Below are 25,079 nucleotides of genomic sequence, written 5' to 3'. Positions count from 1 at the left end.
GCACAGAACATACCTAGCCCAGAACATAGCCCAGTTGACAAATTATTACAAACAGTAACCAGCCAAGCAGAAGCGTTACAAAACTCAGAAATAGAGATCAAATTAATCCCTTACCTTTGATGATTTTCATATGGTGGCAATCAGAAGACATTCATTTACTCAATAAATGTTCCTTTTGTTCGATGAAGTCTCTTTATATCCAAAAACCTCCGTTTTGTTAGCGCGTTTTCTTCAGTAATCCACAGGCTCAAACTCAGTCAAAACAATCAGACAACAAAATCCAAATTGTATCCGTAAAGTTCATAGAAACATGTCAAACGATGTTTATATTCAATCCTCAGGTAGTTTTTTCGCCTAAATTATCTATAATATTTCAACCGGACAATAACTTTGTCAATATAAAAGGTAAACCGTTAGTGTCCACTCGTTCAGACTGGTCTTACTCCCTCATAAGAATACAAGCCTGAAACGATTTCTACAGACTGTTGACATCAGACTCCTGACCCCTCCTGTCTCAGCCTCCAGTATTTATGCTGCAGTAGTTTGTGTCGGGGGGCTAGGGTCAGTTTGTTATACCTGGAGTACTTCTCCTGTCCTATTCGGTGTCCTGTGTGAATTTAAGTGTGCTCTTTCTAATTCTCTCTTTCTCTCTTTCTTTCTCTCTCTCGGAGGACCTGAGCCCTAGGACCATGCCCCAGGACTACCTGACATGATGACTCCTTGCTGTCCCCAGTCCACCTGGCCGTGCTGCTGCTCCAGTTTCAACTGTTCTGCCTTATTATTATTGGACCATGCTGGTCATTTATGAACATCTTGGCCATGTTCTGTTGTAATCTCCACCCGGCACAGCCAGAAGAGGACTGGCCACCCCACATAGCCTGGTTCCTCTCTAGGTTTCTTCCTAGGTTTTGGCCTTTCTAGGGAGTTTTTCCTAGCCACCGTGCTTCTACACCTGTATTGCTTGCTGTTTGGGGTTTTAGGCTGGGTTTCTGTATAGCACTTTGAGATATCAGCTGATGTACGAAGGGCTATATAAATACATTTGATTTGATTTGATTAGTGGAAGGCATAGGAACTGCAAATGGAGTCCCAAGTCAATGGATACTGTAATGGCATTGAATAGAAAACTACAAAACCAACAAATTTCTCAGGTTTTCGCCTGCTAAATCAGTTCTGTTATACTCACAGACACTATTTTAACAGTTTTGGAAATCTACCAGTTATATCTTCTGGGCCCGAGTAGCAGGCCGTTGAATTTGGGCATGCTTTTCATCCAAAATTCCGAATGCTGCCCCCTAACCTAGAGAAAACATGCAGTAGGTATACAGAAGTATATGGAATTAGTACATACCTAGCAGCTTCTCAAAAATATGTTGGCGACTTTTCCACGAACATACAAAATAAAATAGCTTGAGTAGAACAGAAAGCCTATTTTCTCATTACTCTACCCTCACAGACCGTTTGGCACGGAGCATCGCATTAGTGGAAATCAAGTCTGTTCTCAGGGCAGGCCTGTTTGTATATAGGTGCGAGTCGCGTTGGGGACATTGTTAGCATTTTAGCTTTCCCTAACCATTCCCTAATTATGCTAACCTGCTGCGTTAATTCTCGTAACCTGCTAAGAAAAGCAACTTCTGCTAGTCAAAACCGACAGACCTGCCCTGAGAACAGTATTGGTTTCAAAGATGAGATGACAGCTCTCTTTCTCTCACACACACTTACCACAGAAGTTTGGCGCCGCCAACTACAGCAGTGTTCGAGTACTACTGTAAAGAAATACAGTAAGATAGTTATTTTTACAGGAGGCTTACAATGACAGTTAAACAGTATTTTTCAGCATTTTACCCATAATGCAGTGTTATCTACAGCATGAATGCTGTAAAACACATGTAAGGTATTTTACTGTGCATTCTACAGTGTTTTACTGTTGAAATTACAGAAAAGTCTTCCAGTGTAGGTTCCTGCCTTTCTAGGGAGTTTTTCATGCCACTGTGATTCTACATCTGCATTGCTTGCTCTTTGGGGTTTTAGGCTGGGTTTTCTGTTCAGCACTTTCTGACAAATGCTGATGTAAAAAGGGCTTTATAAATACATTTCATTGATTGATTGGATTGAACAGATAAGGAATCATTTAGCCTCAGTGCCCAGGGCTATTCTTTACATTCTCTGCTTCATTACCAGTTCTATAGCAGACGCTAGACCGCTGGTGTTTTGCTACACTTGCCCAGACAGTTGTAAACCCATAACGGGTGTCGTAGTGGAATAACATGAGTAAGAACAAACTGAGTTTACGTGGAGTACTAATGCATCTTAAATACCACTGGGACAGAAATGAATGAGACTAGCGGAAATGGAGCACACACACACACACACACACACACACACTTGCACGCACACACGACCAGAGGAACCCATATCGCTTATGAATTCTTAAAATGTTTTTCCAGTGCAGGTTGTTATGAACAGTCTAGTGGGCATATCAGTGGGGGACGACCTCATAAGGAAGTGAAGACATAAGAAATGCCCCTGAAAGAAAAACATTAGTTGGAAGACAGGAAAGTGGCCTTGTATTTCCAGCCGAGGCGCTTATCCTACAGTAGTCATGTTGACTGATTGATTGAATTTATATGATAATGAAAAGTAGTAGGCTGCTCCAGCCAGAGATAACATTACATATATTAAACACTATCAAGGATAAAATCACAACAAAGCTTGAAGGCTTATTTCCATTGTGGTCGTTTGAATGGAGTTGGTAGAAGTTGCCCCAACCACTGATCTAGATGTTATCACCCCCCTGATGGTTACGGTTAGGATTGGGGTTCAGGGTAACTGATCCTAGATCTGTGGTTAAGGGCACATTGTATATGAAGCGTTTTGAAGCTTCCATCCAGCTTGGTGTTCCCCGCCCCTCTCTCTACACAAGGATGGCCAAATATAACCTTTCGTTGATAGATGACCTTTGAGGGGTGGCAACAACATCAAAGAGTGTGTGTGTGCACGCAGGCGTGTGTGTGTGTGTGTGTGGTCTGTTTAATTTCTGCTACCATCTTGAAACAATATACTCATACTGCAAAAAAAACAACCTACTGTTGTCAAGTGGAGCCCTTATTTTAGGGGGGGGGGGTGTTATCCGCAGGGCATAGTGGGCCCTTAAATAGCACCCTTATCCCGTCGACTCCAGGGGGACAAACATGGGACAGGCCCCTCGCTGGGTCTGGAGAGAGAGGGTGACGCTACGGTGGCGTCTAGTATGCAGGGACCCGCCGGTGACAGGGACACAGGAAGATATACTTAGGGGTGGCGGCTGGGGCCATTCCAATACACTGGCGGACTGGTGGTTCATGGAAAAAGCCAGCTAGTTTCATGGAGGTCGGGGTTGTCTGTTGGGTCTCTTGGCTTGATTTGCTTTCAGCTCATACCCAGTCAGGATTGGAACTAGGCCTCACTGAACCAAGGATTTAGAAACTGTCAAATGCATCTTTCTTTTCTTTCATGGGAATAATCACTGATAAGACATGACTGGATAGGTAAATACTTCCTATCTGACCCCAGAAGTTGTCCAATCATCTCAGCCCAGTAGTCACTTCAACGTGGGGAGGAAAGAAGGAAATGTGTATTTTCGAATTATTGGAACAAGGCCTGAGAGTCTAAGAATTAAATGTTTAGAAATAAACCCTTGGTTCTTGGGCATTCACAGACAACCTGCCTTCAAGGTGTCTGTGAATGTAGGAGCTAATAGCTGAAGGTTGATTCATAAACAGAATTCAGTCTGGCATAACTAAGGTGTGACCTCTTTTGGCACCGCCCATCCCACCTCTCAAGTAGATGTGGCGTAGCGGTCTAAGGCACTGCATCTCAGTGCTAGAGGCATCACTACAGACCCTGGTTCGATACCAGGCTGTATCACAACCGGTGATTGGGAGTACCATAGAGAAATGCACAGTTGGCCCAGCGTCGTCCGGGTTAGGGTTTGGCCGTGGTAGGCTGTCATTGTAAATAAGAATTTGTTACCAGACTTGCCTAGTTAAAAAAAAAAGGTCAAATGTATATATATTTTTTTAAACAACCGCAGTGAAAAGGGGGGCTCCCTGCCCCCATGTCTCTCTTTAATTTTAAGGATCTCACGTCCGAGGGTTAAACATAGCGCCATGCCTCGTCAATGGCCGTTCACACAGCCCACAATAAAAGAGCTAGAAAGGTCGACTCGACACTCCATAGGACAAAATAACTTCTTTATCTGAGATTTTCCTCTCACATGGCTTTCCCTTCTGTTGGCTTCCAGAGGGGTACACATACCAAACATCCGATATTGTCTTTATCGGTGGCCTGGTGAGCGTTAAGGGCACTGCCCTGTGGTGCTGAATGGATGGTTGGCAGGTATGCAAAGAGGGCACAGGCAGGGACATTGTTGGGGCATTACACTATGTTGCCACTTCCACTGTAAATTCCAGACAGACTTGTCTTTGATGATATTGCTTTGAGGGCTGGCCACGTCAAGTGCCTGACCAGAAATGTGATAGACCAAGGTTGCTGACGCAGGTCCTTTTAGGGTATTGTAATACAAATAATTAATGTACCCGATTTAGTATGACTCATTTGTAACACAGTTGATCCGGGTCTAGGTAAATCTAATATCTCCTGAATCGTCATGGAGTTGGTTGACCGTGCTACGTTTTACCTTTAAATTCAGGACCTGTATTATACATCATCCCTGTCATCTAGACCCTTTTTATTTTCCTGTCAGACCCTAACCTCCCTCCTATACGCTTCATTACCTGGTCTTAGTCAGACCTCCATCACTATTAAGAGGCATTGACTCCTGCCAACATTTGATTAAAAACAATTAAAGCTGGCATCGATTTCCACCTCGCTCCGGAGGAGTGGATGGGATAGAGATGCTGATTCTGTCACCCACCCACCTCCCTTGACCAGCCTAGCACAGATTATGCCCGCTATTCCTTTCCCCAAGTTCCACCCCCCCACCTGCATTAATCCACACAGCGGGCACTGCCAGCTGAAAGTGCCATTCTTATTCATGGCACTGCATTTCACATTAGGCCAGCTGGCATTATGGTGTTATTTGATGCACGTCAGTGGGGGACAGACAGAGATAAATAATGAGACAGAGACAGACAGTGAGTGAAAGAGAGAGGGAGAGAGAGAGACACCCACAGTGAGAGAAAGAGGACGAGACAGAGACAGAGAGCGAGAGAGAGAGCGAGAGAGAGAGGTAAGATGGATGAATGCCTTTGAAATGTGTCGTAACCACCACTTGTCAGCCATAGAGGGAAATGCTTGTCAAGCCAAAAAACACCTGACTGTAGTATTGTCCTAAATCTCTGATGCAAACGACAACATCCTTTTCTCAAAAATAATTATATTTGTTCAAATAAATCCATTTAAGCAGCAACTGCATGACATCCACTGCAGTTGTTAACTAAAGTTAACTAAAGCATTTCTGAAATGCTTATGTACTTGTAACAAAGCTGCACCCCGCCTCTATTTTGGTAAAAAGCAAAAGGAATGGGCCTGGAGGAATGTAACCACTCCCAAATTCATAAACAGAGCTATGGATGCAAGGACTGACCATCCACGGTATAAAAATGGTTGTTTTAACCATGTTTTCAGCAACCAGATATCACAGTCTCATGTCAGAATTAGACGTTGATCCATGTTTCTCAAACGTCAAATTTTGAAGTTGTTCCAAATGTCAAATTGTATAAGATTAAGTTCAGGCATTAACTCTGAATGTTTAAGGTAATGGTTAAGGTTTGGAATAGGCTTAAAACAAAAATATCAAAAACTACTTTCTATTGCTGGACTTGAACTTGCAACCTTTGGGATCAGAGAAAGATGCTTAAATTTCCGTAGCAAAACCAAAACCTACTTGAAGGAAACAGCGGTCACTGTTGTCCCTAGTGGCCGGTATCCATGTTATCTACCAATGTCCTTAGTATGATCCGACATAAACTCAGCAAAAAAAGAAACGTCCTCTGTCAACTGCGTTTATTTTCAGCAAACTTAACGTGTAAATATTTGTATGAACATAACAAGATTCAACACCTGAGACATAAAATGAACAAGTTCCACAGACATGTGACTAACAGAAATGGAATAATGTGTCCCTGAACTAAGGGGGGTCAAAATCAAAAGTAACAGTCAGTATCTGGTGTGGCCACCATCTGCATTAAGTACTGCAGTGCATCTTCTTCTCATGGACTGCACCAGATTTACCAGTTCTTGCTGTGAAATGTTACCCCACTCTTCCACCAAGGCACCTGCAAGTTCCCAGACAATTCTGGGGGAATGGCCCTAGCCCTCACCCTCCGATCCAAAAGGTCCCAGACGTGCTCAATGGGCCATGGCAGAACACTGACATTCCTGTCTTGCAGGAAATCATGCACAGAACGAGCAGTACGGCTGGTGGCAATGTCATGTTGGAGGGTCCTGTCAGGATGTCTTCCCTGTAATGCACAGTGTTGAGATTGACTGCAATGACAACAAGCTCAGTCCGATGATGCTGTGACACACCGCCCCAGACCATGACGGACCCTCCACCTCCAAATCGATCCCGCTCCAGAGTATAGGCCTCGGTGTAGCGCTCATTCCTTCGACGATAAACGCGAATCCGACCATCACCCCTGGTGAGACAAAACCGCGACTCGTTATTGAAGAGCACTTTTTGCCAGTCCTATCTGGTCCAGCGACCATGGGTTTGTGCCCATAGGCGACGTTGTTGCCGGTGATGTCTGGTGAGGACCTGCCTTACAACAGGCCTACAAGCCCTCAGTCCAGCCTCTCTCAGCCTACTGCAGACAGTCTGAGCACTGATGGAGGGATTGTGCATTCCTGGTGTAACTCGGGCAGTTGTTGTTGCCACCCTGTACCTATCCCGCAGGTGTGATGTTAAGATGTAATAACACCTGCACAGGATCGGTACACGTGGTCTGCCACTGCGAGGACGATCAGCTGTCTGTCCTGTCTCCCTGTATTGCTGTCTTAGGTGTCTCACAGTACGGACATTGCAATTTATTGCCCAGGCCACATCTGCAGTCCCAATGCCTCCATGCAGCATGCCTAAGGCACATTCACACAGATGAGGGACCCTGGGCATCATTCTTTTGGTGTTTTTCAGAGTCAGTAGAAAGGCCTACCGTCTGTAAGCTGTTAGTGTCTTAACGACCATTCCATAGGTACATGTTCATTAATTGTTTATGGTTCATTGAACAAGCATGGGAAACAGTGTTTAAACCCTTTACAATGAAGATCTGTGAAGTTATTTGGATTTTTACAAATGACCTTTGAAAGACAGGGTCCTGAAAAAGGGAGGTTTCTTTTTTTGCTGAGTTTAGATGGACGTTGAATACTGACTTGTATCATGGGTGACCTGGCTGGTTTTCAGCCTATTTAGTATTTGTTTACAATTACATTCATTACAAACATTGGAGTAAAACAAGCTTATATTTTGGGTTCTGATGCGGAATGACAATTGAACTAAGCTCATGAGGCATTTATAAGTTATATTCTTCAAGAATCAATGGGTATACCATTCGTTTATAAGTCCAAAAATGGATGTAGCAACTATATTAACGCACACTGTATACTATCTATGATATGAAGAACTGAATGTAGTGAAGAACTGAATAACATCCTTCCTCACATCTCTCAACACCAGCTCCTATGATAGCAGTCACACAACCACAGGCTCTCCAGGCATCAAAGCCGGTTTATATAAAATACAGTGACTTCATCCTGTATCCAGCCACTGTGAAAAGGCTTGTCCAAGCAGTTCTCAGAACAGCCTTATCAGTAATACTGGGATGTGCTGAGAGGGCTAGAGAGGAGGGAATGACCGGTGTAACCAGACATCACACCTACTGGAAAGGCTGTAATACACAGAATGTGACACACACAGACAATCACAAAAGTGCCTGTGCGCACATACAGGTGTAGGATCTTAAGTTGAAGATCCTACATCTGTAAACAAATGAGTACATGAACAAATGTGCACCAGCGTGCACGCGCACACACATGCCCAAAGTCAGGCACGTGCACACACACACTGTGTAATTTTGTGATATTGTTAGATATTTCTTGTTAAATATTACTGCACTGTTGGTGTCATGGCCATCGTCGGAATGAGACCAAGGTGCAGCGTGGTGAGCGTACATTTTCCTTTTATTTGTTAAAATGTCACCAACAAAACAAGAAATAACAACAACAACACGACCGTGAAGCTTACAAGGGCTATAGTACCCCTAACGAAGATAACTTCCCATAATGACAAAAGGGAAAAAGGCTGTCTAAGTATGATTCCCAATCAGAGACAGCGATAGACAACTGTCCCTGATTGAGAACCATACCCGGCCAAAACATAGAAACACAAAAACATAGAAAACAGAACATAAAATGCCCACCCAAATCACACCCTGACCAAACCAAACAGAGACATAAAAAGGCTCTATAAGGTCAGGGCGTGACAGTTGAGCTAGAAACACAAGCATTTCGCTACACCCGCAATAACATCTGCTAAACACGTGTATTTGACCAATACAATTTGATTTGACTTGACACACACAAACACAAGGTGCCATATTGTCAACTTGGTGCTCACTTTCCCCGAAACCACAACTTCATAAAACGCGTTTAGTCTGACAGAATATCAAATGAAAAAGTGAACTCCCATTCCCACTGACAGGAAAGGTTGTACACTCGACCAATGACACCATTTCACCTTTGTCTCATTTGCATGGTAATTTAGCTGCAGCCACTGTTTTAGCAATGTATATCTGCCTCTCACACCTCTGCTCAGACACAGATGGCTGGCTCAGTGTGTGTGTGTGAGAGAGGGGAAGAGAGAGGGAGAGAAAAGGAGAGAGAGGGAAAGAGAGCGCGTGTGTGTGTGTGTGTGTGTGTGTAGCCAGGACCAGTAAGCGTCACACATCACAACCAGGATGCTTCCACGTCTGTCTCAACCACTGTCTTTCTCTGTCTGGACCTTTTTCTCTCAATCTCTTCCTATCTCTGATGGGAGATGGCATTTTGTCTGACAGCTATGCCAGCAACCTGCCAGTCACTCCCCAGTAAAACAACAAAAGAAGAAGAGGACCTGTCTGGTTTGCAAAATTGCGACGCAACTGAAAATGCCAAAGGCAAACCTTTGACTAATGATTAAATATTAGATTCATAGCTCACATTGTCTCCGTCCCTGGTGATATGCCTCCTACCATAACCCCCTACCTCATCACAGGAAATACCTAACTGTAGACTAGTATCTCCAATAACATACCACTCATCAGTAGTGTAGCGCAGTTTCGCGGGGGCCCCGCAAGGTTCGATCAAGGCCCCCCCCCCCCATCAAAGAAACTACATCAGGTCATTTTTTCAGTTAATATCCATCATTGTTTTTTATCGCGGTACTCCATTTTTTTTGTTTTTTTGTTTACTTGTCGGTCCTAGCCCCGAACTCAGGCCCTGTGTGTAGTTAACCGACTCTCTCTGCCCATTCATCGCCATTTTGCCTGTTGTTGTTGACTTAGCTGATCAGCTGTTGTTGTCTTACCTGTTGTTGTCTTAGCTAGCTCTCCCAATCAACACCTGTGATTGTGTTATGCCTCGCGTTATGTCTCTCTCAAAGGTCAATATGCCTTGTAAAAACTGTTGTTTAGGATAGTTATCATTGTTTTAGTTTACAGTGGAGCCCCTAGTCCCACTCTACATGCCTCAGATTCCTCCTTTGTCCCACCCCCCACACATGCGGTGACCTCACCCAGTATAACCAGCACGTCCAGAGATGCAACCTCTCTTATCATCACTCAGTGCCTGGGCTTACATCCACTGTACCCGCACCCCACCATACCCCTGTCTGCACATTATGCCCTGAATTTATTCTACCACGCCCAGAAATCTGCTCCTTTTATTCTCTGTCCCCAACGCACTAGACGACCGGTTTTGATAGCCTTTAGCTGTACCCTCATCCTATTCCTCCTCTGTTCCTCGGTTGATGTGGAGGTTAACCCAGGCCCTGCGTGCCCCCAGGCACTATCATTTGTTGACTTCTGTAAAACAAAAAAAGCCTTGGTTTCATGCATGTCAACATCAGAAGCCTCCTCCCTAAGTTTGTTTTACTCCGCCGACCCCGATGTCCTTGCTGTGTCTGAATCCTGACTTAGGAAGGCCACCAAAAATTCTGAGATTTCCATACCCAACTACAACATTTTCCGTCAAGATAGAACTACCAAAGGGGGTGGAGTTGCAATCTACTACAGAGATAGTTTGCAAAGTTCTGTCATACTTTCCAGGTCTATGTCCAAACAGTTCGAGCTTCTAATTAAAAAAATTAATCTCTCCAGAAATAAGTCTCTCACTGTTGCCGCCTGTTATAGATCCCCCTCAGCTTCCAGCTGTGCCCTGGACACCATACAGTATCAATGATGTCGCTCTTGCTCTGGGTGATTTCCTGATCCACCTCTATGCAGACGACACCATTCTGTATACATCTGGCCCTTCTTTGGACACTATAACTAACCTCCAAACGAGCTTCAATGCCATACAACACAACTTCCCTGACCTCCAACTGCTCTTAAACGCTAGTAAAACCAAATGCATGTTTTTCAACCGTTCACTGCCCGTACCCGCCCAACCGACTAGCATCACTGCTCTAGTCGGCTGGCCCTCGCTACATATTCGTCGCCAGACCCACTGGCTCCAGGTCATATTTGCTAGGTAAAGTTCCGCTTCATCTCAGCTCACTGGTGACGATAAAAACACCCACCCATAGCACGCACTCCAGCAGGTATATCTCACTGGTCACCCACAAAGCCTTTCCTTCCAGTTCTCTGCTGCCAGTGACTGGAACGAATTACAAAAATCGCTGAAGCTGGAGACTTATATTTCCCTCACTAACTTTAAACATCAGCTATCTGAGCAGCAAACCGATTGCTGCAGCTGTACATAGTCCATCTGCAAATAGCCCACCCAATCTACCTACCTCATCCCCATATTGTTTTTATTTACTTTTCTGCTCTTTTGCACACCAGTATCTCTACTTGCACATCATCATCTGCTCATTTATCTCTCCAGTGTTAATCTGCTAAATTGTAATTACTTCGCTACTATGGCCTATTTATTGCCTTACCTCCTCATGCCATTTGCACACACTAAAAATACTTTCTTTTTTTCTATTGTGTTATTGACTGTACGCTTGTTTATTCCATGTGTAACTCTGTGTTGTTGTTTGTGCCGCACTGCTTTGCTTTATCTTGGCCAGGTCGCAGTTGTAAATGAGAACTTGTTCTCAACTAGCCTACCTGGTTAAATCAAGGTGAAATAAAATGTAAAAAAATAAAAAATGGCAGATTTTTTCATTTGAAACATTTTTTTGGAGAGTTTGAAATTGGGATCCTTCTTCTCCGGACAAGGACTTTTCCAGGCATAGAGCCGACATGGAAATGAATAATATTGAAAGTATTTTGAGGGGGTGTGCCACACATACTTAACAAGTTCACAACCCACCTAATACTTTTCGCCTTTTCCCTAGGTGCGTAGGATACACTTTATTAAGTAACATCCTCCTTCACATTTTCCCATGTGCTTTATTCGGCATGGAACGGAAGAAAACGGAAAAGAAAAACAAACAGAGGGACTACCTGGACTTGTCCAATTAGAGACTCAGACTGTCTTCTGTTGCAAAATGTTTTATGAAATATTTGCCCTCGACACAGGAATTTACACCAACATCCCTGTTAGTGTAGTTTAGTCACACATCCAATTCTCAGCAAGGTCTCTTCAGTCTGATTGCTGGCTGGCTCGATAAGTGGGGGTTGGTTGAGAGGATGGGGTATACAGTGGCTTCGGAAAGTATTCAGACCCCTTGACTTTTTCCACATATATATATTTGGGGAGTTTCTCCCATTCTTCTCTGCAGATCCTCTCAAGCGCTGTCAGGTTGGATGGGGAGCGTCACTGCACAGCTATTTTCAGGTCTCTCCATAGACGTTCGATCGTGTTCAAGTCCGGGCCCAGAGCCCGGACTTGAACACGATCGAAGCCAGAGGTGTGCTTAGGTTCGTTGTCCGGTTGGAAGGTGAACCTTTGCTCCAGGCTGAGGTCCTGAGCGCTCTGGAGTAGGTTTTCCATCAAGGATCTCTCTGTACTTTGCGCCGTTCATCTTTCCCTCAATCCTGACTCGTCTCCCAGTCCCTGCTGCTGAAAAACATCCCCACAGCATGATACTGCCACCACCATGCTTCATTGTAGGGATGGTGCCAGGTTTCCTCCAGATGTGACGCTTGGCATTTAGGCCAAAGAGTTCAATCTTGGTTTCATCAGACCAGAGAATCTTGTTTGTCATGGTCTGATAGTCCTTTAGGTGCCTTTTGGCAAACTTCAAGCGGGCCGTCATCTGCCTTTTACTGAGGAGTGGCTTCTGTCTGGCCACTCTACCATAAAGGACTGATTGGTGGAGTGCTGTAGAGATGGTTGTCCTTCTGGAAGGTTCTCTCTTCTCCACAGAGGAACTCTAAAGCTCTGTCAGAGTGACCATTGGGTTCTTGGTCACCTCCCTGACCAAGGCCCTTCTCCCCTGATTGCTCAGTTTGGCCGGGAGGCCAGCTCTAGGAAGAGTCTTGGTGGTTCCAAACTTCTTCCATTTAAGAATGATGGAGGTAACTGTGTTCTTGGGGACCTTCAATGCTGCAGAAATGTTTTGGTACCCTTCTCCAGATCTGTGCCTCGACACAATCCTGTTTGGAGCTCTACGGACAATTCCTTTTACCTCATGGTTTGGTTTTTGCTCGGACATGCACTGCCAACTGTGGGACCTTATATAGACAGGTATGTGCCTTTCCAAATCATGTCCAATCAATTGAATTTACCACAGGTGGACTCCAATTAAGTTGTAGAAACATCTCAAGGATGATCAATGGAAACAGGATGCACATGAGCTCAATGTCAAGTCTGAATGCAAAGGGTCTGAATACTTATTTAGAGAAGGTATATCTGTTTTTTATTGCTAACGGTGTATTGTGTGTAGATTGCTGAGGATTTTCATGTATTTCATCAATTTTAGAATAAGACTGTAGCAAAATAACATGTGGAAAACGTGAAAGGGTCTGAATACTTTCCGAGGTTACTGTAGCTCGACGATGATGCAAGGTCTGATATGTGATACCAAAAGAACAGGTGTCTTTTATCATGTTGTTGAAGGTATGGGGGGAAAATAAGATGAGAGAGAGCGAGAGAGAAAGAAAGAAAGACAAAGAAAGAAAGAAAGAAAGAAAGAAAGAAAGAAAGAAAGAAAGAAAGAAAGGAGAGAGCGTTCGTGTGTGAGAGATATAAAGTATCAACGAGAGAGACAGAGAGATATCAATGAGCGTGGCTGGTTCAGTAATGTATCAGTTTGGCTCCCATGGCTGTTGGTTTACGTCTTGTGTCTTCCTCACTTTCACCTCTTAGTGGGAACACAAGCATGCACACACACAAGCATGCACACACACAAGCACGCACGCGCACATACAGACACACACACACACACACACCGTGCCTGTGATAAATACGTGGATGCCTGCTGTTGAATTTGGGATGGACAGCATGCCAGCAGTGCCAGGGAAGGACAGAATAGGGTGGCACAGATAGACCCAGAGGGCATTGGCAAGGGGCACAAAACAAGCACAGGTTGGTGAGGGTACAACCTCAACAGCTGACGTTGCTGGCTAACTGCCTGGGGTTAGTGCTGTGCGTTGGTGCTTTAGTGAATCCAGTTTGATCCTGAGTGACTGTAAGATCGGTCATGCTCTGTTGAGCAGACTGCCTGAAGGATGTGATGTCGAAGATCGGAATAGAATATTATTCTCTCTCCCTCTCTCTCTCTCATTACCGGCTGTAGTCGAAGGCATTTCTATGGAAAATCAGCTTTAGCGATCGGCTTGATTTTCCTCTGGTCTGTAATTAAGTAATGGCTCATTTAATCCTATCAAGCCAAGGCTGCCACGGAGAGAGCAGCTCTATTCAGTTAGAGCCAGAGGTACGCTAGGGATCAAGCCAGGCACAGGCCATACAGTGGTCTTGTTACCAGGGGGAATTCTACATGGCTACACTTACTTTTGGGTATTTTGAAACTTTATTGAGACATCAATAGAATGGGGATACAGGCAGGTTGGAGAAACAGTAGGAAGGGTGGACGCTGGGATTTAGGGCCTGAAGTGTTACCACAGCTCTGCGCGGCAATGTCACTTTAAACCCTGATCTCTACCACTGACTGTTTAGCTTTGCAGGTGGATGAAGGTGATGAACAATGCAATTTAGTTTGCACTAAAGCACTTCAGGTCTGGTAATGCCTGGCTTTGGGGAATTAAAATGTACTCTAATAACCGGCACGCGTTAAAGAATTTAAAATGACCCGGAGGCTTAACCTTAGGTCAACTGGAAAAAGGGGGGATTGAGAGCAGAAACAAGAGAAGTGGTGAGAAAAATAGAGAGTGGAGGGGGAGGTCAAGAGAGGGAGAGTGGAGAGAGAGAGAAAAGAAAGACGCTGGGTTAAGGGAGGGAAAGAGAGAGCGAGAGAGGAAGATAAAAAAATATATGTGAGAAGAGACAGGTGGTCAAAAGGTCAAAGAGGGAGGGAGAAAAATACAAATATGATAGACCGAAGAGGAGAGATGAAGAGGTATGAAATGAAATACAACTGGTTAAAACACCCTCTGCAGACCCACCACAACCAATGTCTTCTGTGAGATTTTTGGGTACATTTGAGTCTTACAGCATACATTTTTAGGATGGAATTTCAAACATTCCTTTCTCCTCTCCTTTTTCTCCTTCTTTGGTATCAACATTCCCTCACTTCAGAAGAAAAAAAATCGACATCTGGAGATCAGTATTTGACCACATGACACAGGAAAGTAGGCACACCACGACCGAAAAGGGCTGGATTCCCTGAAGAGGAATGAAAAGGAAGAAAAATGTTAAGAATGATGGATTTCTTCTCAGAACACATTCCAAACGGAATGAGCCGGAATCTGTTGGGAGGAACCCGATTTGACCGTTTTGTAAATTCCAGCACCTCAGTTAAAAGGACTAAGACATTCAGAAAAGCTAACTGTTCTGACCCCACAGACTGATAAGAGAGAATAAATATCTCTCCTCTTTTGCCTCCTCCGCTGAACGAATACCCCTCCTCTTTTCAGAACGTTTTTATCCAACAAGCTTTGATATAGCTTGATAGAATGTAATGGAGGTGGCATGATTCATCAATCTGAGACCTGAATAATTGTGTTAAATACCAGAGCTAATGCCTAGGCTTTAGCGCTCAGCAGGGTAACACTCATGTGGTATGCAGGAGACCTGGGTTTGAACCCACACTCTTAGAACAAATGTGTTAAAAAAAACAACAGATGTTGTGCTGTTTCTTAACACATCCTTGTGTCTAGTTGGAGATGATGCCATGTTGTGCTAATTTTCCAACACAGTGATCATGTTAAAAGTAACACAGCATGTGTTGTCCCTAACTAGACACAGGCCAAAAGGCACAGACGTCAGTTCTATGTTTAGTTTTGATTTACATTTGGTTGAATTGAATATAAAAAGTCACTATGTCATTGAATTTAGGTTAAAAGTTAGGTGAAAAAAAATGCTAAATGCCCTGTACGTTGATTACTTTTATCAGATCCAATCAGTTTTCCACGTTGATTCAACATCATCGCTAGATTTTTTTGTGTGTTGAAATTACGTGGAAACAATGTTGATTCAACCAGTTTTTGCCCAGTGGGAGGGGTGTGTCAAAATAATTTTAATTTTTTTTTTTTTTTACACATTGTGTTATATTCCACTGTAAAACAATAGCCATTTATTCAATTAAAGTTAGACTCAGTGAAATGACGTTGCCATGAGCAGCATTGCAGATATTGAGATGAGTGAGTCACACACAGTATCGGCCCACGTGCACAAGTTTTCTTGACAGTGTTCACAGCGTGGACGCCAGGGAACCAAAACAGCAGGGAAGTTGAGCCTCGCGCTTCAACTCTCTTAGTTGTTGTGGAAATTTACCCACTATGCTGTTTACTTTCTGCATCTATGTCATGAGTACACATTTACTACAGTGTTCCCCATACGGAATCTGACAGGAAACACATTTTGTGCACACAAAATATCCTTCTTGAAACATCTCAAACAATATATTTATTAGATTTTTAGCCAGTCAGATATGCTGTCCAGAGAAACCAACTCAGACAATTGTGTACCTGAGATATAGAAGAATGAACTGTAGTTGGATAGGATATGATTTGTTGCAAACCCAGTATAGCTTGAAGTTTGTCAATGGCGCAGGTTCTCATCCTCCAGGGGGGGTGGCGACATTGTCGTCAGTGTTGCCAATTTAGCAACGTTGTCACTATATTTAGCGAGTCTTCAGACCCCTCCAGCGGCTTTTACTGGTAAAACAGGCTAGCGACAAATTCAGCTACTTTTCAGGCTGCCTTTAGGGAGTTTTGTCACTGAGGTTTTGATAGAATTTCGAGACTTTCCCCACTTAATTCTGCCATAAACGAGAGTGGGAGAAGTTCACAGCAACGGCGCACCCACAAGCAGCTCTGTTCCTTCGCATGTGGCTAGCTAACTACCAAGCTGGATATGTCCCAGTACCTTTAGACAAGAATGAAAGTCAAGTTATTAAAATACATTTACTGGGACACCTCAGAAATGTACACTTATTGAGATAATTAACCAAGCTTTGTGTCAGCCTCACATTTATGAGAGTATATCGGTGTTGGTCGAACAGTCCAACCAAGCTAACTAACTTGACTAAACTAGCAAACAAGGAAACAGGATCGAACCCGTCTTAGACACAGAGTTTGTATGAATCAGGGCTAAAACGTTAGCAATTAAATGTTCACCTCATTGAGATAAAGATAACGTTTACCTTGTTTCGTATTCCTCCTGCTGGCTGGCTCACTCCATGCTGTCAGTTGAACTTTTCATAGTGTGCTGCTTGTGGGCCACAGTGAGGGGGCCTGGCACAGATGCACAAAGTCGGATTCGGGATGTGATTGTGTTGTGTGGTTTCAGCTTTTAACACATTAATATCTGAAATAGCAGAAACTGGCACAAAATGTGTCTGAGTAAATGAAATTGTGCTGTTCAACAACATATATTTTGCAAGAGTCATGCTGGACAGATTTTCACAACAGAAGGCCAGGTCAGTGGAACAATCTGTCAAGTTTTGGCCATGTCTGCAGAAACACACTCAGGAAGACAACCATGCTCTCGTGTGTTCAGAATAAGCAACTGCATGCCATTTTGTTTTTCAGTGAGTGACGAAGTCCACAGTTCGTGAACCCAGAGAGCAAGATGACATGTACTCTGTGCCAACCATGAGTCAGAAGTGTTGTTCTGCGTCACAACTCTTATATAACCTCACAGAGGAAATGTGTGTGTTGACTATGGTGTATTTCAAAATACCCTGGTATACGGTATTTACAGTATACTGCCCAAGCCTAGCTTGGGACACAAAGATTGTCAAAACCATGGTAGTTAAACTGTAGCTTCCATTTCCAATTGCCTACTCTATTTGACTTGTAAAAACAAAACATTTCAGCAGTAGACATACATCATCATTTATATATTAACTGTCAAATGTGTAGTGTTTCAACTTAAAAATAATATTTATTTTCACTGAGATAAAAGGTTAAGTTAAGTCAACTCGGGGAATCAAGGTGGGTTGACAGAAGTAGGTAACAACATCTGTGTTACATGGTAATGTACATGACCACCACCACCACTCACTATCACCACCACCACCACATCCACTCACTACCACCACCACTCACTACCACCACCACCACCAATCACTATCACCACCACCACCACCACCACTCACTATCACCACCACCACCACATCCACTCACTACCACCACAACCACCAATCACTATCACCACCACCACCACCACTCACTATCACCACCACCACCACATCCACTCACTACCACCACCACCACCACATCCACTCACTACCACCACCACCACCAGCACTCACTATCACCACCACCACATCCACTCACTACCACCACCACCACCACTCACTATCACCACCACTATCACCACCACCACTCACTATCAACACCAACACCACATCAACGTACTACCACCACCACTCACTATAACCACCAGCACCACATCCACTCACTATCACCACCACTCACTATCACCACCACTACCAACATCACATCCACTCACGACCACCACCACCACCACCACTCACTATCACCACCCACCACATCCACTCACTACCACCACCACCACCACTCACTATCACCACCACCACTCACTATCAACACCAACACCACATCCACTCACGATCACCACCATTCACTATCACCACCACCACCACCACTCACCATCAACACCAACACCACATCCACTCACTACCACCACCACCACCACATCCACGTACTACCACCACCACTCACTATAACCACCAGCACCACATCCACTCACTATCACCACCACTCACTATCACCACCACTACCAACATCACATCCACTTACAATCACCACCACCACCACTCACTATCACAACCACCACATCCACTCACTACCACCACCACCACCACTCACTACCACCCACTACCACCACCACTCACTATCACCACCACCACCACATCCACTCACTACCACCACTCACTACCACCACCACTCACTATCACCACCACCACATCCACTCACTACCACCACCACTCACTACCACCACCATCACTCACTATTACCACCACCACCACTCACTATCACCACCACCACTCACTACCACCACCACCACCACTCACTATCACCACCACTATCACCACCACCACTCACTATCAACACCAACACCACACCCACTCACTACCACCACCAACACCACCACTCACTATCACCACCACCACCACATCCACGTACTACCACCACCACTCACTATAACCACCAACACCACATCCACTCACTATCACCACCACTCACTATCACCACCACCACCACTCTCTATCACCACCAACACCACATCCACTCACTATCACCACCACCAACACTCACTACCACCCACTACCACCACCACTCACTATCACCACCACCACCACATCCACTCACTACCACCACTCACTATCACCACCACCACCACATCCACTCACTACCACCACTCACTACCACCACCACTCACTATCACCACCACCACATCCACTCACTACCACCACCACTCACTACCACCACCATCACTCACTATTACCACCACCACCACTCACTATCACCACCACCACTCACTACCACCACCACCACCACTCACTATCACCACCACTATCACCACCACCACTCACTATCAACACCAACACCACACCCACTCACTACCACCACCAACACCACCACTCACTATCACCACCACCACCACATCCACGTACTACCACCACCACTCACTATAACCACCAACACCACATCCACTCACTATCACCACCACTCACTATCACCACCACCACCACCACTCTCTATCACCACCAACACCACATCCACTCACTATCACCACCACCACCACCACCACCACATCCACTCACTATCAACACCAACACTACCACCAGAAGTCAGTATCACTACCACCAGTCAGTATCACTACCACCACTCACTTTCACCACCAAGCCCTCCTCTATCTGCCCAACAGACACATCTCCCACGGCTGCAGCCAAGAGAGCCTAGGCTATGCACAGTGTGTGTGTATGTGTGTGCGTGAGTGTGTGTGTGTGTGGTGTGTGTGAGGAAATACAGAAACATGCACACACAATCACATGCACTTACTCACAAGCACACAAGCACACATGCACACACACATCTGTCAGAGCTCAGGGTTGGAGAGCCTGTGAGAGTGTGGAAAGGAGATTTTTGCTGGGGGCTTGCACATTTTGACTTAGAGAGTGTTCCTTAGTCACACATACACCTACACACACATATGCACCCTAGCCTCACTGTGCATGTGATTTAGAGCAATGATCAATCAAATCAACTGGCCTTTTATCGTTTGATTTGCATCAAACTGCCATTTAAAAGGCCCTGCACACAGACTGACATTGAAGTTGTCTGCTCTCGGGCCTAATAGATCAACACTACTGATCCCAGTTCAGTATTAATGTCATTACATTACAGTACAGAGCAAAACACAGTGATGTAGATCCACGGTACTGATCCCAGTTCAGTATTGATGTCATGTAGCACCGATAGCAGATTGATTTGTCAACCATGGTGGACCTCTCAATTCATTACATTATTACCTGCAATGCACTACAGAGGGGAGATCCTAGTACTGTAGATCTACACTGCTGATCCCAGTTTAGTGTTGATGTCATCTTATTACATTACAGTGCAGTGCAGAGGGGAGATCCTAGTACTGTAGATCTACACTGCTGATCCCAGTTCAGTGTTGATGTCATCTTATTACATTACAGTGCAGTGCAGAGGGGAGAGCCTAGAGTAGCCACGCTGCTGATCCCAGTTCAGTTATTGATGTTCTGTCACCCCCCAGGGCATTAGATTGAGAAGAGACCTGACTCAGCACCCGGACAGAGATGGACTGACCATAGGGAAAGTCTGGCAAATGCCAGAGGGGCGGGTCCACATATAGCCCAGCAGGTCTGTCTTAAGTTTGAGTTTTCATGCAGAAATAACATTATTTGGCTAATAATGGAGCCTCAAGGGAAAACAAAATGGGAAAGTGTGGGGCCCTCAAGAAAAAATATTGTGCCAGTGTGTTAGAAATGCCAGCGCCTATTTCTGGTCCCAGTCTGTCCCTGTCTACGAGCCAACAATGAGAAACACACACCATCAGCTATTGTTCAAAATCACTATGCCACTGACCTCATTGATAATAACAGCGCCTGCTGGCTACTGTATATGCAGTAGGGGCTCTTTGATTAGGGTTGGTAGCGGATTGGCGGGAAACGATAATGAAGATGCAATACTTTAACTTTGAATTGTTTTAATCAAATGAGTCACAACTACACAGTATAAGAAATGGATGAACATGATTTCAGATTTTTTAATATTGAAAGTCACCATATAAGCAATAAAAAGTTTAAATATTTGTATATGGCTATAATCCATTTTCCAGCATGTAATGCCCTTGTTGAGCCCTTGTCACTATGACTAATGGCTATGTCATGCAGTATGGCTCTGAGCACACCATGTTTTTGTGTTTGGATGATTCCAAAATGGCCGCATACTTCCTATATAGTGCACAAATTTTGAACATGGCCCATAGTGCACTGCTTTTGACCTGGTCAAAGGTAATGCATTACATAGAGACTAGGGTGTAATTTGACTTTCTGATCCAGTACTACCCAGACAGTGTCCCCAATGGCACCCTATTCCTTAATAGTGCACTACTTTGGACCTTTTTTGACCTCATATGTAGGGAATAGGATGCAATTGGGAACGCAAGCCCAGTGTGTTCTGGATCCCACCACTGCCACCTGCCTGTGTCTGATCTCTAAACATAATCTGACAGCAAATGAGGAGGGGGAGCTGTACTGCAGAGATTTTCCTTTTTTTACAAGGAGAGATAATGTAGTACTGCTGCCTTCTCCCTCCCCCTATCCCACTCCCTTTTTCTCTCACTCTGTCTCTGTTCTGTTTCTTTCGCTAGCCCTCTCTCTTTTCCTCCCCTCTCCTGCTTCACCTCTCCCTCTCTCCCCCTTCCCCTTCCTAGCTCTCTCTTGCTCTCCCCCTCTTTCTATCGCACTAAGCTCTACCCTCTGTCTCTACATTTTTTATGTACCCCCTCTCTATTTCTCTCTGTCTCTAAACTCTCCACACCCCTCTGTCTCTATCATCTACTCTCTATTTCTCACGTTACTACCCTCTCTCTTTCCTCTCCTCTCCTGCTTGCTCTCTCTTCTTCTCCCTCTCCCCCTTCCACTCTCTACCCTCCTGGGGTTTGGGAAATCTGTTGAAGGCTCGATCCTAGATCTGTTGAGGGCTCTATTTACCTCAGCTGTTCTGCTCAGTAGGAACCCTTGTTGCAACTGTCAGTTCAATTACCATGTTTACATAGACAATATACTCTATGCTAACATTATGTGACTTCCCATAAGAAGATAAGAGCACATGTGTCTTTTTGATTGTTATTTAACTACATTTGCTTATCCGATGTAATGTTCCGAATCCAATTGCAAAGATATTTTTCAGACACAGGTGTAGTATCTTAATTTGAGCCAGTTTGCTACAGCAGGAAAATAATCTTGCAGCAACAAGAAATGTGAATTATTATGTGGATTACAATTCATGGACATTTTTGTCAAGTCTGAAATCGTTGTGGTAATTACAAACTTCAGAAGCCTTTTTAAACCTCAAATACACTGCAAGTTTTAAAGTTCTCCGGCAACAGGGCGATCAAATTAATGACTACATCTGTAAGGTCCTCAGGAGTCAAATGAACGGAAACAAACAATAACAACGGTACTTGAAACTATCGTATAGTCCAATTGAAATAACTATTGAACTGCAGGAAATCTTGCAGACTGTGCCTTTAAACTCAGGCAATGCACCATACAGTACATGTTATAAAGTGTAAGGTTGACCACAATGCAATTAGGGAAACACCACTGAAATCAATAGCCAATCACATCGGCCCTGGTCGGAAGAGGAAACATGCAGACACATGTAAACATATAGATCAAACTGACTTACTACACAGAAACACAACCATATCACAGACACAGTGACACACACTGAGCACAAGACCAAGTGTGTGAAAACACAAGAGAAGCAGAAGGTAAAACGTTTGCGTGGTGTTCCAGCACCCAGGAGATGCAGTCGGCAACTGACCGAGTGGGGATTTGAACCAGGTTGGGGAGGTCAGGAGCGTGACACACACACACACACACACACACACACTCGTTCAATGATGGATCCACCACCCCCTCAGTTATCCCTTCTGCATGAGTGCACTCAAACATGCACAGACACACTTGCACGCACAAACACAAACACACACACGCATGCACACACACTAACCTCTCTTGCAGTAGATAGAACACATTGTGCCTGTCAGTAAGTACTACGATTGGGTGTACTCCTTTCCCACAAGCCCCTGCTCACTGGCTCCAGTGCAAGTCGTTTCACTCCTGTGGGGATATCTGATCCGCATTGGAATCCTGTCAGTTTCCCTCTCTCTCTATCTCCCTCGCTCTACTCTTTTTTCCCCCTCACTGTCAGTTTCTCTCTGTCTTTCTAACTCCCCCTCTCCACTGTCTCCTTTTCTGCTCTCCTTTCTCCGTCTCCGTCTCCCTATCTTTCTAGGCATCTGCCTCCCTCTCTCCTCTTTGTCTCCCTATCTGCCTCTCTCTCTTCCTCTCTGGTCTCCCTTTCAGTATCTCTCTCTCTATCTACCTCTAAATCCTCACTCTCTTTTCCTCATATCTCTCTATCGCTGCAACTATCTTGCAGTTATAGAAACCTGTCTCAGGAGGGCTAGTATTTAAACAGCCAACCTCAGTTTTCAATAGCTGGGCCCCACTACTGCACCCTGTCTACAAGGGACTATCCTGTATCCACAGACACTGACCCAGGGTATGAGACGCTATGGGCCCTGGTCAAAAGTAGTGCACTATATAGGGAATAGGGTATCATTTAGGATGCAGCCATAGAGCGGCTCACTATAGATGGGCAATCCATCTTATTGCGGCTGTGGATGCTGCTGAGGGGAGGACGACTCTGTCACACCCTGATCTGTTTCACCTGTTCTTGTGATTGTCTCCACCCCCTCCAGGTGTCGCTTATTTTCCCCGGTGTATTTATCCCTGTGTTTCCTGTCTCTCTGTGCCAGTTCGTCTTGTGTGTTCCAAGTCAACCAGCGGTTTTCCCGTTCTCCTGCTTTTTGCTTTCTCCTTTTTCTTGTCCTCCCGGACTTGACTTCTGGACTTTGTACACGCCTGCCTGCCTTGACCACGAGCCTGTCTGCCACTTTGTACCTCCTGGACTCTGATCTGGTTTTGACCTTTTTGCCTGTCCACAACCATTCTCTTGCCTACCCCTTTGGATTAATAAACATTGTAAGACTCCAACCATCTGCCTCCTGTGTCTGCATTTGGGTCTCGCCTTGTGCCTTGATAGGCTCATAATAATGGCTGGAATGGAGTGTTGGGACTGGAATGGAGTGAATAGAATGGTATCAAACACACAAAAAAAACATGTTTGTTACAATTCCATTTTCTCCACTCCAGCCTCTACGAGCCGTCCTCCCCTCAGCAGCCTCCACTATATTGCGGCTCATGTGGATAGTGTACGTGAGAGTGTTTGAAATTGTCACGCCTGCTCCCGCTCTTCTCCCCCCTGGCGCTCGAGGGCACCAGGCTGCCCTGCATTACACACTCCTGCCACCGTCATTACACACACCTGCCTTCCCTCGTCACGCGCATCAGCGATATTGGACTCACCTGGACTCAATCACCTGTTTTATTACCTCCCCTGTATGTGTCAGTTCCCCGTTGCTGCATTGATTGTCGTCTGTCTTTGTGCTTCCCGGTTCTGACGCTGTTCCTGTCCTGTTGCATGTCCGTTCCAAATTAAATGTTAAACTCCCGCCACCTGCTTCTCTTCTGCAGCGTCGTTCCTTACAGAGACATGCAAATGAAACATTTGGAATGACATGAATTTTCCAACACATGTTGCTGTAATAACATTCTATTCACATTACACATCATGGAGGCAAATGTTCATTGTACCGGAATCCTAGAAGGGTTCAAGAGGCGCACGTTTACCACGGTTCTTAATAACCTTGAACCAATAAAATACTGTATTTACCCCAAGACCTGAAAATATTCAGTATGTGTAAGTATGACAGTTAGAAATAAAAAAGACCAATAGAGGAACATCTGCATTGATCTATGGTCCAATTATGTTCCGCTTTTCAGCCACTCACAGCACGGTTCATGCCATTTCAACTCAGTCACGGCAGGAAGTACTGCAACCAGAATTGAAATAAAATTAAATGATTCTACGAGGATGAGAATTAACTTCCTGAATGAACTGAATTGAAATGGAATTGAGCCAAACCCTGGTAGACTACAGTATACACCAGTA

General features: G+C 44.7%; 1 long non-coding RNA gene across 1 annotated transcript; it reads right to left on the bottom strand.

Moving 5' to 3' along the window:
- Positions 1 to 15,829: 15,829 nt before the first annotated feature.
- Positions 15,830 to 23,207, bottom strand: LOC112231552. Its single transcript, XR_002950490.1, has 3 exons — positions 23,013 to 23,207; positions 16,913 to 17,091; positions 15,830 to 16,635 (listed from the first exon to the last, which is right to left on the bottom strand). It is a non-coding gene; the product is annotated as an uncharacterized LOC112231552 (long non-coding RNA).
- Positions 23,208 to 25,079: the final 1,872 nt, after the last annotated feature.

Source organism: Oncorhynchus tshawytscha, linkage group LG34 (assembly GCF_018296145.1).
Source record: "Oncorhynchus tshawytscha isolate Ot180627B linkage group LG34, Otsh_v2.0, whole genome shotgun sequence".
In the NCBI taxonomy this organism is placed as follows: domain Eukaryota; kingdom Metazoa; phylum Chordata; class Actinopteri; order Salmoniformes; family Salmonidae; genus Oncorhynchus; species Oncorhynchus tshawytscha.
This window is presented reverse-complemented; position numbering and strand designations above follow the sequence as displayed.